Raw genomic sequence first — 18585 nt, 5'->3', positions numbered from 1 at the left:
CTTGCCCAGGGCTGCACTTGCACATCTAATTTCAAGGTGGAAAGATGGAGGGGTGAGAGGCACTGCCTGGATTCCCAGCCCCGAGGAAGCTGGCCTAGAACCGAAGCCTGGCCACTCTGCCCCACGGGAGAGACTGAGCTGCCTGTTTTCCCTGTAAGTTTGACTCCACACTCAGCTGTGGTGCGTGAACTTCCCCACCAAACATGAGCAGCTAGAAGACGGCAGAGCCCATACCAGACATCCAGGAGTGCAAAAGCCATGTCTGATTACTAGTTTCCTCCCCGTCACCCCCGACTGCCTCCCTCTCTCCATCTCCCCTTCCTTTGCTTTCTTCCTTCTCCCTTCCCTCCTGGAGTAAATGGCCCCGATCAGCTCCTGACCCAAGAAAGGGCTCCCTGTGCCTGCCCTGCAGAAGCACAGTGTGTGTGGAAGTTCTGAGATTCTGGCAGGTGTGGATGGTCTTGTGTGTGCAGGAGGGGAACTGGCTGGGGGATAGGGTGTCCCCTCAGGGGACAGTAGCAGCAGGAGGGGTGACCTGGGCTGCGTGGACATGAGTGGTGGTGACTCTGGGTGGAGCGAGCAGAGCAGAGAGGAGGGGTGTGGCCGGCGTGGGTGTGACATCCCTGGAGAGGTCAGCTGAGGAGGGGCACCTCGGCAAGAGCCTGTGCTGGGAGGAAGGGCGCTGGCCCAAGAGGGCCTTCCTGGGTGCCACGAGCAAAGGCGTGGGGAGGGGGCTGCCCCAGGGAGCTCAGTTACAGGGTGCTGGGCTCAGGTTACAGGATGTGAGCCCCTGTGCTGGCCACAGAGGGTGGGGAGGAGGCCTGGAGGCAGAGGCCGTGCCAGAAATGGACTGTCCAGGCTTCCCGTAACGTCCGGGCCACAGAGGCCACCGTGGACTTGCTCTTTGAGGTTGCAGAGGGCGAACTGTCTGCACAACGAGCTGAAGTGAAACCCGCGACCCGGGCCTGTCCTGATGGCTGTGCCTTCGGGCCTGAGCCTCACACCCCAACCCTCCCGCACTTGGCCTTGCATGTTCAGTTGGGCCTGGCATTTTCCACTGCCCACTTCCTTATCTTGCATTAGCTCTAGCTGGGTGTGAAGTCTGAGCCCAGCGCCCACCCTGTAAACGAGGGTAACCCCGGGGCCCATCATTCCGGCAGACCCGCTCCCCAAACTTTCCCGTGTGGATAATCCCAGGGGACTCTGGCTAAGGTGCTGATGCATTGCTATGAACTAAATAGGTACCCTCCTGAATACTTGCCCCAGCTGAGCTCCCGGAGTCCATGTCACATCATTTGCAACTCCATCCCCTTCAAATTTGTCAGGGAAAACAAGTATAAATTATTATACAGTGTAGAAAAAGGAATGGGCAGAGCATGGGCTTTGGGATTAGAGAAATCTTACTGAGTCCTGAGCTGACAACTCGGTAAGTGGCTTTACTCCCTGGGTCTCAGTTTCCCCACCTGTAAAATGGGTATATAATAGTGTCTCAAGGTACGGCATCGAGAGCATGGGCCGTATGTCAATTATTAGCCCAGGTTCAAGTCCAGCATCCCCCACCTACCAGCTGTGTGTCCTCAGGAAAGCTATTTACACCCCCCATGTCTCAGTTTCCTCAAATGTAAGATGGGGGTAAGAAGGATATTTACCTCACTTGCTTGTTGAGATGAGTTGGTGACATAAAAGGTAATGTGCTTACATGTGTTAGGTTTCTAATAAACAGTAGCCGTCATTAAACTCAGAATTGATATTTCAAAGAGTTCTTGCAAAAATTAAACGAAATAACAGGTTTGAAAAATACTTTATAACCTGTAGAGCACTGTCAGAGATCAGTTATTATTATTTATAACATTATTGCTACTCAAACTAAAATTTAAAAAAATAGTGAAATTTTCTCCAGTCTAAAGAAGGCTTTGGGGTTGAACTTCTGTTTGGCCAAGGATATTTTAAGCAGCTGAGCTTGTCTGTCCTTTCCTGTCCCTCCTTGGCGGCCTGATCATGCTGGGTGTAATTAGCTGTGGCTCAGCTGAGGCTCAGTAAAGGCTGGCTGACAATTTAACACCCATCCAGTGGCCTATAAATGGATGACACCGTTCTAAATTACATCAAGGCCAGTTCTGAGCTTGTTCTTTAGAGGACAACCACAGAATCTCGTCACGCGTGAAAAGCCTATCTCACAGAAGTGTTAAGGTATCATAGAACGAGCAAGTTAGAAGTTAGAAAGGGGACCTTAATAAAAGCCACAACCATCCTGTGATAGATCGTAACCTCCTTTCGTGCCGTGAAAGCGCATTTCGAGGTGTTTGGGCGAGTTTAATTGCTATTATTGTTTACGAGATGAAAATACAGGGGCAAAGCGGTTAAGAGGTCTGACTCTGGTCATGCTGGGAAGCTAATCACAGAGGCCTGATCTCTAAATGTCTGTCCAGCTATTTCTACCAGCCCAGGGACACAGCCTGCTCTGCTGCTAGAAGCTAGTCCTCTATCAGGATAATTCCGGGGGCATTTTTGAGCCCCTCTTATATGCCAGATGCTGCAGGGAACCTGAAGATGACTAAAACCCTCAGAAAGTTTGTCATCTACAGGGACGGGAGTTTTTTTGTTTTTTTACTCCCTCTCTCCCACCCTGCAATTCTCCCTCCCTGCCCTTCCTGCTTCCTAGTAAATGCTTGATGGCCACTTTGGCCATGCAAGGTGCTTGTGCTGCGTATCAAGCACTGACAAAACAGGTAGGCTCCTTGCCTTCGTGGAACTTAACGGTTCTGGAAGTCAGACCAACATGGAGATGGGAAAGGGAGATGTTAAGGAGACCCTTGAAGAAATTCCCTTCATGGGGCCTGATACCACCGGATGCCACTATGCACCCCCTCTTCTTTCTCTTGGGGAGACTGCCTCTTGTCTTTGTTCTAAGTGGAATTCACAAGGATCTCTGTGCCCTTCCCAGAAGACTGACTATATATTTGCCCCAAGAGAAGATAACCCATAATGTTTCCAAACTCCTTGCTAAGAACACTCTTCGTTTAGAAATGATGCCTTGTCTCCTCCTTTATGCTTCTACTAGAGTCTTGGTCTCCTAAATAGGGTGCACGAGACAATCCATTGGAGCACAGGAAGAAAATTCTAAAATAGTTACTTATAAATATCACTTAAGTAGCCTTAACCTTTTAAAACATATTTTTTTTTAGGAAATTCCCTGGAGGTCCAGTGGTTAGGGCTCCGCACTTCCACTGCAGGGGACACGGGTTGGATCCCTGGTCGGGGAACTAAGATCCTGCAGACAGATGGCACCACATCTTCCATCCCTCCTCCCCACCAATGTCACGGGGCAGGAGCCAGCCTGGGGAATAGGCCATTGGGACAGCTGAAGAACATCACCTTAGGACAGAGGACATGAGCTGGGGGCACAGGGCTTGATCCCACCTTTTGCAGGGGGTAAAGGGAACATGAGCCCTTCCGCCAGGCTCTGAGTCCCTAAGAGGAAAGGATCAAGCCCTGGCTGGCCTGGACTGGAGACTCATCCCTGATTCTGGCAGATCCTAAAATGAGGGGAACAATAGAAGTAAGTTCAGACGCAAAGCCATCAGAGCCTGCCAGGCAGTAGGAGAAAGGGGAAGGTCACTGAGACGGCAGGTTGGAGCCGTGAGGACCGGGGAGGAATCCACACAGATGCCAAGCACGATGCGGGGAGGGTGGGTGGAAGGCTGGGGCGGGTCTGGGCTGAGACTGAACTGGTCTGAGGAGGGTCAACTCATCAGCCTGTCCCAGGTGCATTTGAGAGGGAAGAGGAGATCACAGGGGGCAGCATGACCGGTGAGTGGCAGATGCCCCTCCTCACTGGAGGCACTTCCACCTCCAGACCAGATGCAACTTGTCATCCCGTAACGAGAAAAAACGAGAAGGCACAAACGGAACGTCCTGGCCAGCACCCGCAAGTGTGTAGCCTCAGTGGACTCTGCTCGTGTTCACGGGTGAGCTGAACACCACCCGTCCATTGAGCCTCGGGCCCACTGCAACATTCAGAACCATTTCCTTTGGTTTCCCACAGTGCTGCCCTGTCATTGTGGTCCATCCCTGACCTCCTGGGTGACAGGGCATGTGTCCCAGTCATCCTTGTGCCCCCAGAGCTTAGCCTCATGACTGGCGTGAGGCTAATATTTATGTAATACAATATTTGTTTACATAAATAAACACCTGTTAGATCTAGAAAACAAAAGAGTTTGCATCTTAGTGCGTCTAGAGGAAGTTAATAAGGAAAGCAAAGTTGCAACGTTGCGAAGGCTGAAACCGGCTCCCTGCTCAGAGAGCCTCCCCGGCTCTGGGAATGCACTATCCCTGAGGGGGACACAATGGGGTCGGGTTGAGCAAGAACAGAAGAGAACAGCTCTGGTGAATCAGCAGCATTTATGCAACTCCTCACAGCAGAAAACCCCAGTGCAAACAGAGCCTCTGCTTCTCTTTTTCCCAAGAACACTGTCAGCTCCAAGAGGTCTCCCAGAGAAGCGCAAAGATTCTGATGATGTACGTTCAGGTCCCACTCTAGCTGGAGAATCCAGCTCATCCAGATGGACCACTTACCCTGCTTGGGAGATGGTTCCAGAAACATGAACAACTCCCACTTCTAGAGAAACAATAGGGTCTGACGTCTCCCAGGTGATTTTCAAGGTTAGCTCACTGTGCTCCCCAGAGGTGGAGAGCCAGTGTTCACAGTGTACATGCTTTCATTCAGAAAGCAGATCCACCACCTTCATGTATCTGTACACTTGATGGATGGGTATGGCTCATCTGTGGGGGCAGGCGGGGTGCTGGGCTCACGGTCATGTGTTAGACCTGTCCCTGCCCTCCCCAGCTTATACTCCACTTTGAAAGGAAAGGGGGGGCGTGCATATTCTGTGCCCCACCTCGTGCCTTGCCCTATGCTAGGTAATTTACACACATCCTCCTATGGACTCTCACAATCTAGGAAAGAAGTAGGATTATAGTAACACCATTTTGGCTCACAGAGAGATTCAGAAACCTTGGCAAGGTCACGCAGCTCCAAAATACCTTGAACCGCTCTCTTCTCTTGACTCCAATATGCATGTGCCCTATTTCTGCAGGGGCAGGTAAAACTCCAAGGGGTGTTGCGAGGAGGGAGCAATCCCTTTTGGTTGGGGGAGGTCTGGGAACTCGTAAGGACAAGGTGAGCTCTGGGCTGGGCCTGGCAGGAGGGAGGACCTCTCACCCAGGGAAGGGAAGGGCAGGGCAGCAGCAAAGTACATGGTGAAGGGGTAGGAGCCCTGGCTGCAGCGCAGAGGGGCGCAGGAGGTCACTGCAGGGCACGGGGCGTGGAGGCCTTGAGTGGGGACTCATGGGAGGACAAACCATGATGAACGTTGAAAAGGGATGGAGTCGGTCCTGTAGAATGCAGAAGTCTTCCGCAGGTACTTGAGGAGGATGGAGACAGGCGCTAAGTCTCATTCAGGCATACAGGGCTGGGACAGAGCGACAGAGCACTGGGACATGAGAGGACCAGGTGGGAGGCAGCAAAACAGTGACAGCAAGCTCACCTCCCAGGTCTAGACCTCATCAGATGGGGGACCCAGAGCAAGTAAGTTAAACCTGAGGAACCTCGGTTTCTTCGGGTGAAGTCTAGACACAGAGAGCCACTGGAAAGAAGAAAGAGGGGCCATAGCAAGAGCCGAGTTCCTTTCCTGGCACCCCCCCCCCCCAATATGAGATCCCTTTCCCTGCTTTCTGCTCCTTGAACGCTGCGAGAACTTGTAACCCCAAACCTTTGCACATGCCCTTGGCTTTGCCTGACGACTCCTCCCCTTGATCTTCATGCTGGTGGCACTCTGGGATCTTTTCAGAATTCTCTTCCAAGATGAGCCTTTTCCTTGCTGTCCCCACTCTCTCAGCCACCTTCTATGCCATTACCTGTTCATTTCTCTAACTCAGCACCGAGGGCAGCACCTAGCACATAGCAGGTGTTCAACAAATGGTTCTTGAATAAATGACTGAATGAGTGAATAAGTACCTATCCAGCCATAGGAGGTGCGTGAACTTGGCTCTCAGAGAACCCAGTAGCTTGCATGGGATCTTGAAGCTCGTATGGTTTAACCCCTTTGAAAAGGAGAAGCCCATCGACAGTTTTACGGCACCAAGTACAAGTCTCACGTTCAGTACCTGCTTATTGAACTTCCCTACTGAGTGAACTAACTGATACTTGACTCTCCCCGTTGACAGGGGGTTTACTAGTACTGAGGTCACCTCTTTCACCCTCTATCCTTTCCAACATTTATGTAGAAAGAAGGAAAAGTGCTTTCGAGTAGAACTGGGAAGCTGCTAACACTTGACCAAGCTGTAAACTGTGGGGCTTAAGCATTGCATCCCCTGCCATGTGACGCTGAGTCACCTTTACCTCCTGGAGCCTGGAGCCCCTCTGAGACCTGACGCTGGGGAAGTGGGCTTGGTCCTGCTTGGGTTAGGAGACCTGAGGACCCCCAGGTGGGGAGGTTACACCCGACTCCCGACAATATTAAGTGTGTAAATCTGGTTGTTTACAAAGTGGAACATTTCATTTCAATAAGGTGATGACTGCACATAAGTACGAGGAAATTAATCGAGCAAATCTCAACTCACGGGGGCATCTTGCTAACCTGCCTGTGGCCACTAGCCTGGGTCCTAACAGCGAATTAACTCACAAAGCCCTCCAGAAATCAGGTGCTTTTACACCTATGGACCTGGGTGTCTCCATGTGCTCTAAAGTGTGGCTGCCGGACACGACGTGGTCACCGACCCAAGACTTATCCTTAAGGACCTTGGAGGGGCAGCCCCTGCTAAGGGTGGGCTCCGACCTCCGGACCGTCCCCCTGCTCGGCCTGCAGCCCAGCATTCTTGGCAGCGCGGTTGACAGCTTCAAGAACATCTTCTCACACACGTTCTGTTTCGGCGCGGTCACCACGGGGGTGCCAGGGAGGTAGTGAAACACCAGGGTCAGGGCAAGTCAGCAACAGTCCCAGGCTACCCAGTCACCCCCTGGACATGGGCACAGTGGTTCCCGCCACCCGGGCTCCTGCGGCTCCAAATTCTGGGCTTCTCCTTCTGCAGCAGCTTCTCCTGGGTGTGGACTGCTGCCTTTGATGGAGACCGCTCTCTGGTCCCTGCCTGCCTGCTGTCGGCCTCCGCCATCAGACTCGAAGCTTCCTTAAGCCCCACTGTGCCTTTCCCCTACCCTCCAGAGTCTGCATGGGCCTCTAACCCCCTAGCTTGTGCCAAGGCCGGCTCCTTTTCCACCCCCGTGGGTCTCAGCCAATGGCACAGAGGGCCCATCCCCCACCCCGGGCCCCTCTATCAAACTGGCCACGTCATTTCCTTGTAGAGTCACCGGAATTGGCAGTTCCTATAGTTCAGTCCTTATCCCCTGGCTCCTTGGAGGAGGTAATAAGCTCAGTGAGGGTGGGGCTTTCTGCACGGCTGAACTCCAGCGCCTGGAAAACATCACTGAATAAATGATTGAATGAGGGAATGACTTCAGAGTCTAACTCACAATAGATTCTCAGTAAATAGTTTCTGAAAAGTTGCCGAAAGCTCATGACTTTTGACTACCAATCTAAACCTTTTTTCCTCCTCTGTGTGAATTCTGGGGGGAAAAAACTCCACTTCTGCCTCTCCCTGCACACCCGCTCTTCCCCATCGAGGCGAATCATCCGTTCAGTCTTTGCACCATCTCCTCTGCACCTTCCCAGGGTGCCCTGTGCAGAGCAGGGGCTTTTACGAGTTGTCTAAGGGATCATCTCTCTAGTGCAGAGTTCTTGCTAAATCTAGAAGCAGCCCTGGTGTTTTTAATTCATCTTTGACAACACCGAGAGAGGTTTCTAAATGACTGTTCCCGCTGGCCGTATTGGCCCTGCTGGGTTGGGGCCGTGACACTGGCCTTGGCTCTGCTTGTGGACCAGCTGTGTGATTCTGGGCAAGTCCCTGGATGCTCTGTCTTCTCTGTGAAGCACGGGTTGGGCCAGGGCTCTCAGAGGGAACTCATCTGGTGTTCCCAGATCACGCAGGCGACTCCGGGCGGGCCGCCTGGAGTCGGCATCCCGGCAGCTTCCATCTCTGCCACCAACAAGCCCTTGCGCCCCATGTGCCTGGGCTTTCCTGCTTGAGACTCACTTGCTATGAACAGGGAGCTGTACACTATCATTTAAAAATTATTAGACCCATCATTTTGCCACATTTGCTTTCTAATTTCTCACATACATTTCTCATTCTCTTTCTCTTTGTATGCGTGTGTGTTTTCTTTTTTTTTTTTTTTTTTTTTGCGGTACGCGGGCCTCTCACTGCTGGGGCCCCTCCCATTGCGGAGCACAGGCTCCGGACGCGCAGGCTCAGCGGCCATGGCTCATGGGCCCAGCCGCTCCGCGGCATGTGGGATCTTCCTGGACCGGGGCACGAACCCATGTCCCCTGCTTCGGCAGGCGGACTCTCAACCACTGTGCCACCAGGGCAGCCCCCCTTTTTTTTTTTAATGAACCATTTGAAAGTTAAAGACGCCATGCCTCTTGACCTCTAAATACTCAGAAATTAACACTTTCTTCACATAACTATAATGTCATTCTCACACCCAGGACAATTACCACCGACGCAAGTGACCTAACATGCCGTATATATTTGAATATCCCCCACCTCCATCCCAATGTTTTTCTAGTCCTTCTCCCTTGATCTAGGATCCAGCATCACACATTCAGTTACCCCGTTTTCTTAGTCAACTTGAAGCAGAAACCTGGAGAAGCTGATTATTTTTCATAACCTTTCTGGTTTCTTCTGGTTGTAGCACAGCCGAGGGGTGGTATGCCTCCCCGGGAAGGCTGGTGGGTTGCTCCTTTCTGTAAAGGGTCTTTGATGTCCACTATTTCAAGCCTCTGCCAATTAAAAACTCATCTACAGCGAAGCCAGGGCCAGAAGCTCTGCTCCAGGGTCCACTGGGCAGTGACATCAATAAACTGAGAAAAGAGAAGCTGCAGCTCTGAACTACAGCCTCCTTGGACCCAGGGAGCTTTGGGGACCGTGAGAGCAGCCTCTTGGCCTCCTCTGCCTTTTAATTAGAGACAAAAAGTTCCAGTGTCTGAAAGCCAAGCGTGGCCCAGACATTTAGAATCAAGCTGCCCATATTCCCAAGTGCTTTGTCAAAAAAAATGAACAATGCTGCTATCTGCCCTGTCCTTACAGAGAGAAGTCTGCTCGGTGCCGTTGTTGAAAACAGGAACCTGCCTTCTGCAAGCCTTTCTTGTTTCTAGCAGAGGAAGTTGTAACTGGTTTAGCAACTGCGCTTCTCGACAGCATGGGCTCCTCAGCACCCGCGCAAGGCTCACTCTGCTGCAGGAGCAGCAGCTGATGGAGAGGCGGTGACGGTGCTCCTGGCAGCCCTGCTTCAGCTACTCCCAGGGGAGGCCATGCCCAGCTGTTGAAGGTATTTGGGGGGGCATGGGGGTCTGGGGCGGGGGAGGCTTCAGGACCCCAGAGACACACAGCTGGTAGCAGGTGGACTTTCTGGAGACAGATGTGCTCTGGGAGGACAGGCAGAACCTGGTCCCAAGCGAGGCTCAGCACCTAACGCGGTGGCTGGCACGTCGTGGCTGCTCAGTGATGGGGAACCGCACGGCAGGAAGGGCTGGGAGAGCTGGGACGGGCACGCTCCTGACAGAGGAGATTTTTTCCAGCCACAGAACATCCTAGCACATAGCAGGCTTCTTACCAAGGGCTCTCCTGCTCGCTATTAGACTTTTTAGCAGCGTGACCTTGGGCGAGACATTTAAACCTCTCCAGGCCTTCATTCTCTCCTCTGTGAGGCGGGAATAATGGTACCCAACTCACACAGGTATTGAGCAGATTAAATGAGCTGACATATGCAAAGTGCCCAAGTCAGTTTCAGACACATGGTAGGTGCTCAATAAATGCTATCAGTGTGGAGTCAGGACGTCTAAAGGTACGTGGAGCCCAGGCAGGTGGACATCACAATAGTGCTTCTAGGAGTTTGGGAGTGTGGATCTTCTGTGGGAAGATGCCAACGAGAGCGGATGATAATAAGCAACGAGGATCCAAGCAGGTGGGCTGTGTACAGGGCAGGAGCAGTATTAAAGGAAGGGCAAACATGCGAGGCACGTAAAACCTGAAAACAAGATGTGAGGGGTAGAAGAGATCTGGGAGAACCAGAATCCCCTCAGGAATGCGGCACACTGCACATCTTTTTAGGTTCTTAGATGTCCAGAGAGCCTGGTGTCAGGGAAGTGACCTGGGTTTTGGCCTCAGACTGTCCTGAATCGGGGTTATGCACGCAGATTGAAGGGAAAGAGTCTGCGAAGCTGAGTGGCAGGGGAGGGGTGTTGCATGAAAGGTTCTTCTCCTGCACTCCTCGACACAATCCTGTAAGATTACGATGATTATTTGCTTTTGACAAATGAGAAAATGAGGCTCAGAGAGGTTATGAACCTTGGTGATTCATCCAAGTCACACAGCTGGTGAGAGCCTCTGAGGGCTCCAAGGGCTGAGGTGGGGAAGCGGGAGCCTTACCTCAGTGAGAGCAGGTGTGGGAAGGACGAAAGTTTGTCTTTAAAGCAGTGCTCCTGTCTTAGGAGAAATAACACCCCATAGTTGCAAATCGTCTTTCTGTAGTTTGCTATAAGGTGCCACAAACTGGGGCTGTGGTCCTTTTAAAACTGGGGAAGTAAGGCCAAATGAAAGTTCTGGCAAAATCTGGTGCAATCTATGGTCTCCAGTTGGAAAAATGCTATTCAAGAGTGCTTAACATGCTCTGACAAATATAATAGTAATAATATTAAAAAACGATTGCAAGGCAGAAATAGAGACACAGATGTAGAGAATAAATGTATGGACACCAAGGGGGCAAAGCGGGGCGGGGATGGTAGTGGGATGAACTGAGAGGTTGGGATTGACACGGATACACTGATGTGTATAAAATAGATAACTAAGGAGAACCTGCTGTATAAAAAATAAATTAAATAAACTTCAAGAAAAATAGTAATTAAAAAAAAACAAACAAACGATGGAACAGACAGGCTGAAAGCTGTTTAGACTCCTGCGTCTTAAACGGATCTAGAATCAGGGAAGTAAGACCAGGGAAACCCATTGTTTTAATCAGCTACACCTGGGCCAACGTTCTGGGTCCGCCACCAGTGAACTAACTGAGTGACTCTGGGCAAGTTACTTTGCTTCTCTGAGGGTTAGTTTTTTCCTCGTAAAAAGAAGATCAGCTTCCGTGTGTGTTAGTAAGAAGTTTAAATTATATACAGTATGTAGGAGATGCTAAATACTAAACAGCAGCTATTAATATCATTCCTAACCCAGACAATTAAAGTACCCCAAGTTACTTGTATACCCCTAGGCAGTAAACAGTAGCAGACTGTGTTAAATACGATGGGTCAAACTGCACAGGCGATGACCTGGACATTCCTTCTTGATTTTTCTGAACGCTTATTTCTAAGTGTTCCTCCATCTCATATAAGTGAAACAGGCAGGGGATGGGTAGGTTTGTATTGCACTGAAATCATTTTCCTATTACAGAAAAAATTTCCCCACGCTGAGCTTCGAGTGCGGGCGATGTATTTCCAAGGGGAGTGGATCTTTCTTAAAGACTTAGAAATGATTCATTTCAATAAACCCCAATCAGCTTCCTGCATTAATAGATGCTGCTGGGTTTTAATTTTTCATTTGACATTCAGCAAGAATTTATTTCCCCCAGCTCTGAAAGAAGCTGGAGCTTAAAATTCTCATTAAAATTTTCCGGCATGTGAGGCTAGAGCATTTGGTTCCTGTCAGCCAACCTGAGGGCCCTGTAAGCACATGTATCCATCCATCTGCCCACCCGTGCATCCATCTCTCCTTCCCTTAATGAATATGCATTGAGGCTGTACTGTGTGACTGACTTCCTCCCTCTCCTTCCTCCCCAAGAGTTCCAAAGGAAATAAGTACACTGGGTCCGAACCACTTCCTCCTATCTGAGAACCACGAAGGGAGGGGTCTCATTTAATTACGGTAACTTGAGCTACAGACAGAAACTGTGTGGCCTCAAAGTGGCTCACTATTTTTGTCAAACAGCTTTGCAAAGTCACACTTCCCTCCTTGGCACCATCCAGGCAGCTGGGACCATGGCCGGGGGGCTCAGGGTTGGGGAGGGGGGAGGGAAGGTAGGGAGACTCAAGGAGCTTCAGAAGAAAGTGGGAGTCGTCCTCCTGACCGTGCTCAGGGGCAGAGGGCCACCTTGAGAGGGTCAGGCTGCCCCTGAAAGCACAGCCCCGCCTGCCTGCACTGTACTGGGTACTTTGTAGATGGTAATTTTATCCACTCGACTGAATTCAGTGAGCGCTTACTATGTGCCAGGCACCTGCTAGGTAATGATTTTTCATTGAGCGATATAATAGACATGGGATCGTGTTCTCAGGGAATCTATAACCTGGGGTTGTTAAAGAAACAAATACATAATGACGAACTGTGGCGTGAGCCACGAAAGGGACCGAGCCCAGGACAGAGAGCAGAGGGGAGCCAGTTGTCACTGAAGTCTTTAAGTTTAGTTCTCATATTAACCCTGGCAGGCGGCCGCGCTCCTTCTCAAAGTACAGATGTGCCATCTCCCCTACTTTTCCAGACCTCCAGACCTTCCAAGTCACATGGACAGTCAGCTAAAAAATTACATCCTCTGAACAGAACTTCTAAGCATCCAGGGTTCAGGACCCACTTCCCAACATACTACTTTATCAATATGCCTATCGGTCCATCTACTGAACACCTGTGATGTACCTGACCCTCTAGCACACAAGAGAAGTGCTGTGATCTTGTCATAAAAAGGGGTCGATTCAGCTTTATGGAACCATCCGTCCATTTCCTTATGCCTCAGAGCAGAGTACTTAAGAGTCGGGCTCTGGAGCCAGACGCCTGGGTTCAAACCCTGCCTTCTCTTTTACCAGCTTGGTGATAAACTCAGACAAGTGCTGTAAACTCTCTGGCCTCGGTTTCCTCAATCATACAAGAGGCATAATGACAGTGGCGTGTCTCTCCCAGGCACAGTGTCTCCTCAGTTTTCATCTATTCCTTGTATTTCCTTATGGAACACCTACTGTGTTCCAGCTCTGAGTGAAAACAGACTTCTGTCTTCACGGCACTTACAGTCATTCATCAAACAATCACAGAAGTGAGTATCAGAGTCATAATCTACTTCAGGGGCAATGCAGGTGACGCCGAAGAGATAAGGATGGAATGGTGAGCTGAAAAAGAGTAGCTCGGGGGTCCTCACCCCGGGCACCTGTGTGTTTCGACGAGTGATTCACGCGGGGCTCAGCACATGCAAATGCCGTTAGGAGGCAAGATATGAATTTTCATCTCGCTCCATAAGCTTATGAGCCTTGCTGGTGGTTCGTGTGTATGACCCAAAAGCAAAACTAAGTCTTGTTGGGAAAAGCAATGTAATAGAGGAATCACTAACTTCACGATCCCTGCCAGGTGTCCAGATGCCCTCCTCTTTGTAAGGAGTCCTGCATTTCCCAAGCATCCAGATTTGAAATGAAAGGAAAAGCCTATTTCATATTCACTGTTGTCCCATTCTGTCCAATTGTGTATCTGTGTGATCTACCATCAAAATAATTGTCTTTACGACTGTTTTCTCATTGCCAAGGATTATTCTCATTGCCAAGGATTCTCATTGTTAGCTTATAGGTTATGAGGGTATCCAGGACCTGGCCTGGGGCCTGAACCTCATTTGTACCATTTTTTTGTCAGACGTGTTCAGTGTCCAACAGGCTCACAGACTGGAGGTACCATATCCCACCAGCCCTGGGCATTGGCTGTGGCGGGGGGACTCTTGAGTATGAAAAGCTGATCTAGAAAAAAAAGAAATGGGGAAATTTGAAATTTTGCTTTCAATGACGTGTGAAAAGCCATGTCAGGAATGACTGTATTGCCCACCTCTCCGTGCTGGACACCGCTTCACATGGATCCCGTAGGTTCGGGGAGAAGGCACTTGCTTGTAGCAGTTATTGCCAGCAGAGAGTTGAGCCACAGAGAGCCCCCCGCCCCTGCCCCGCAATGTGCTCGTTTTGTAACACCTACTCTCTAATCCTTACTCGTGAAAAATCCAGCAAGGCAGATATGGTTATGCTCGTTTTTTAAATAAAAACAAACAAAAAACAGTGGAAAGAAGTTTAGTGACTTCATAAGAGGTGAAACTGAGATTTGCCCCAGCACCAAGAGGTCCCAAATCTGGCTTCTTCCTACGACATCCTAAAATGACCATAAACTGTTTTCTAGGATGCATCCACCCTGGTCTTAGGGTAAAGCCAAGCCTCCCTTTTATCCTGAGGGCATATGAGATCCCCTTCCGGACACCCGAGGGTGGAAGGGGCTCGTGGACATGTGGGTCAGTGCTGGCAAATGGGCAATGGCTCTCTGTGGTGGACAGGGTGGTGGACAGGGTGCTTGACAGGGGGTCATAGCACTTATGCAAACTTACTGAGCGACCCTGAGCAGATGGCTTGCCCTCTCTGAGCCTTTTCTTTGTAATGTGAGGGCACTCAACTGCTCTGTTTCAGTTGGTGCTTTATGATATCCTAGGATCAGGGAGTCCTATCAGGAGAAACAAAGGGGCAAGAGTGCTGAGCCCCCAGCCTCCAACCGGCGGCTTGCTTTGATCTATTTTTCATGTTGAGCTTCTGGGGCAATTTTGTTAAAACAGGTTTCAACCAGCAGACCGTTATCGCAGCCTCCTTCTCCATGGAGTGTCAGGAGGAGAAGGTGGGCTGGGGGGGCAGGGAGGACACGTCTGTGGCTGCACCCGCCCGGAGAGGAGAGCAGGGAACGATGTGGGTCACAGGGGTGGTGCACCTGCCAAGCGAGGTCAGGATGTGGTGGGGTGCCCCCCGGAAATCCTGCGAGATCCTTGGCAGGGGAGCCAACTGATGCTAAGGCCCTGTCCCAGCTCTTATTGCCCCTGGTGCGGAAGGCAGACCACAGGCAGCCCTGAGCAAGTACCAAGGCAGTTGGGCGGATACCCGGGACCACTCACGGGGCACGGGGCAGGGGGTGGGGGGCATGGTAGTTGAGGCAAAAGGGCTGTGAGCCATTGTCTGACCCAACTCTTTCCCCATCATATTTGAGAAGCCGAGGCCCAAGGAGGGGAAGGACTGCTCAAGCTTGCACGGTGACCTAGCTGGCCACCCAGTACCCCCAAGGGATCCAGCGTGGGTAAATCCGTAGCTATCCCATCTTACCAAACTTATCTCTGCTTAAATATGACCTTAATTTAATCCTCAGAATAACCCCTCAGGGCATATATTAATATCTCAAATGTCTGCCTTTGGAAATCGAGGATCAGAGACGTGCAATAACTTGCTAAAGGACACACAGCCAGTAGGCCAGGGAGCTGGAATCTGAACTCAGGCTTGCTTGCTTTGAAAACCCTCTTTGCAAGGCACCCTCATTCTTCTCTAGTTCTGCTTCTGATCATAAAAGCAATTCAGGCACATGGGAGAAAAATCGGGACATTTTAGAAAGGAGTAAATACAAAATCGAGAAATTCACCTATAAAATCACTACTCAGAGAGAGCCCTTGGAAACATCTTGGCAATGATTTCCTTTAATATTTTCCTACATATATGCATATGCATGTTAAAGTTTTATAAAATTGAGATAGTATGAACATGACTAGTTTTGTTTGTTTGTTTGGGGTTCTTTTTTTCCCCCATAGCATTAATAGTTCTTTAAAACAATGCTTTGAAAGGCTGGAAAACATCCCACACGATTCACTCCTGCCCTTCTGACCATGCCAGGCGACCTAACAGTGGCCATGATAGCTGAACCTGAGCAGGCCCTAACTGGCTTCTTTCTCCTGTCTCTCCTGCCCCGCCCACCCTTCCCAGCCAGATCCCCAGCCCTGGGCTTCCAAACATTGCCACCTGATATCCAAGAGACCCCTCGGGACCTCTGAGCCCCCTGGACTGAAGTTTCACCCTAAAGTTTATGGTCCCCGAAGCTTGCTTTGATGACCTTTCAAAATCACTTTCCATTGAGTTCTTGGGCTGGACCAGAGGGCAGAGAAGCAGGACAGCATTTCATGGTCAGTTGAGAGCAGGGGTTTTGGGGTCAGGCAGACCTGGTTTAAAACCCATTTGTCCTCTTACTGATCATATAACCTTGGACACGTTACTTAATTTATGTCGCCTGTAGAGCAGGGCTGCTGTGAGCCACCCAGGGGACGAAGGCTGTACAATGCCGAGCCAGGTGCCTGGCAGAGGAAGGGCTGAGCACCTAAGGTGGTGGCAGTGGCCCTGACATGACTGCTGCTGTGGGGGGTTGGATGTGACGGGTGAAGAGGGTCCCCACCCGGGCCATCTGCTCCCACACCTTAGAAGCAGGTCACATGGGTGGGCTTCCTGCTGTCACACTCTGTGGAAGAAATACCTAGGGCCAAAGGGAGGGTTCCATCCCTAAGTAGGTGTTCACATTCCGACTGTCGCCAAGGTTTCCCTGGCGACAGACTGTCCCAGACCTGCCTTCCCTTGGTTGGGGCTCCTCGAGCTGTCGCCCCCTTGCCATACGATGAAGGGGTTCAGGTTACTTCCTTTCCCACAGCAAGGCCTGGCTTTTAGAAGCACAAAGTGGATAAGATGCACAGAGCTGTCCTGGGATGCTGCCCTGGGAGTGGAAGGCTCTGAGAAGTCTGAGCTCCTGTGTCCACACGATAACGCAGAGCACGCGACAAAAGGATCCCTGATCTGGTCAAAGAGAAACCAGCTGGAGACGGCACAGCCCACATTCCCGGGACCTCTCCACGCCAGGTGTCCGCTCAAAGGGTGGCCAGCCATTTGCTGAACAGAGTCCCTCGGGGACCTGGCTTCCAGTGGAGACGGCAGCATGGCCCTGGGAAAAGGACGTGGGCTCTGAAGCCAGGAGGGGAAGGTAGGCCCCTGCATCCCTGGTCTCCGGGGCTCCAGCCCCAGGTGTGTGGGCAGGGGAGCTAACTGGCTGACCCCTACACAGAGAAGGTGAGCTGGGAAACTCTGCCTCCTGGGAAGCTGGGAAGATAAAAGGCAGTGGCATCTGCTGATTGCCCAGCAGGAGGTGGGCATACAGCCCACCTGAACTGCCTGGCCTGGATCCTGAGGGATGTAAAGACAAGGCTTGGATTCTGTCTAATGGGACTTCGTAAGAAAGTGACAGTGGGTCTTTTCTCTTAGTAATAATTTTCCAAAGGTCACTGAGTCTTGATTGCTAGAATTGAAAGGGATTCAGTGGCTCTCTCTTTGGAGATCACCTTTTCCACTCATCTCATTTTTAAGAAGAGTAAACTGGGGCCCAAGGTCATGCAGAGAAAAAGAAGCGCTGATCCAAAGACTGGGGGAAAACGAAGAGGCGGAGGCCAGTTTCAATCCTCTGACATCACAAAGAAAAGGGAGAAGGAAAGCAAGACTGTTCACAGCCAATGTTAATTAACTCATTTCTCTGTGGCTCTCTCCTTATTGTTTCTAGAAGCATTTGTCTCTCATACCCTCGCTCCCACCTCCAGCCACTGCATAAAACTGTCACAGATTAAATCAGATTGTTCAGTCATTTCATTAGGGAGACCCCAGCTCTCAGTCTCTGGAGGCACTTTCGCTCTTCTCAAATCAAAGCCTCTTTCAGATGAGTTCACTCCTACTTGGAGTCGGTAGGAAGCCAGCGAGCAGACCTCTAAGGGGCAGCTGGACCGATGAGCTTTTCTGAAAAGCACGGGCAGGATACGGTGCTTGCAGCCCAGCCCAGCCCCTGCTCACAGCTTGCGCCCACCTGCCAGACAGAAACAAGGAGAGGACCGAGAACCCGGGCTCCCAGCCTCCACTCCACTTTCTCATCTCGAGACCGTGGGTATGTTTCTTTCCTCGGATGGACCTCAGTTTTCCCATCTGTAAAATGCAATTTTCAATCTTTTGTTTTGTTTTGTTTTTCTGTATTGGATTCCCTGATCTCCTCCAAATAGCACACAAATGCCAGAGAAGAATTATAAAGTTGTTGGACAGAGAGGTGAAGTTAGAATTCACTTGGATAGATAACAAAGTCTCTCCCCACGACTTTTCTGGAGTTGTTGATGTAGAGACCAGTGTTCGACATGATGGCTAGAGGCTGTCGCTTGGAAGTGGCTTGAGGAGAAGACGGAGTAGGGGGACGGCTAAGACAAGCTGCAGAGAAGGGGCCTGGGATGCCTGCAGGGGTGGGAGCTCACCTGCCTATTGGTGCTCTGGTCGGGGGTGAAAGGCACAAGCCCTGGGGTCTAGCCGATCGTGGAGGCCGAGCATCAGGCTGCAGGGAGCAGAGTGGCATTGTTCTAGGAGTCAGGTGACGGGGCGGGCGGTGAGGACCCTTGGGAGAGTGAGGGGTGAGGCCAGCACACATTTCAGAGTCATCTCCGCATGAGAGGGCTGCCAGGGCCTCTCCTCCACCTGTCCTGAGAGCTTTCTCTAGAGGCCTGAAGGCCTTGGTGATAACAGAGAGGGAGGCTGAGGGACTGGGGAGGCTGTGGGCTCTAGAAAGGCACTGGGAGCAGGACGGAGGCAGCAGGTGCCTCTCGAA

At 50.9% G+C, this 18585-nt stretch overlaps 2 protein-coding genes across 3 annotated transcripts in view; one reads left to right on the top strand and one right to left on the bottom strand.

The window, feature by feature from the left end:
* TG (thyroglobulin) overlaps positions 1 to 18585 on the bottom strand; it is a 244126-nt gene that overhangs the window by 48126 nt on the left and 177415 nt on the right. The window lies entirely within an intron of this gene.
* Positions 9181 to 18585, top strand: part of SLA (Src like adaptor) — a 34050-nt gene continuing 24645 nt past the window's right edge. The window contains exon 1 of the mRNA XM_032609644.1: positions 9181 to 9445. The gene's annotated coding sequence lies outside the window, so the exon portion shown is untranslated. The remainder of the gene's footprint in view (positions 9446 to 18585) is intronic.

This window comes from Phocoena sinus, chromosome 17 (assembly GCF_008692025.1).
Source record: "Phocoena sinus isolate mPhoSin1 chromosome 17, mPhoSin1.pri, whole genome shotgun sequence".
Classification (NCBI taxonomy): domain Eukaryota; kingdom Metazoa; phylum Chordata; class Mammalia; order Artiodactyla; family Phocoenidae; genus Phocoena; species Phocoena sinus.
The sequence above is the reverse complement of the archived record's forward strand: the minus strand, read 5'-3'. Positions and strand labels throughout refer to the sequence as shown.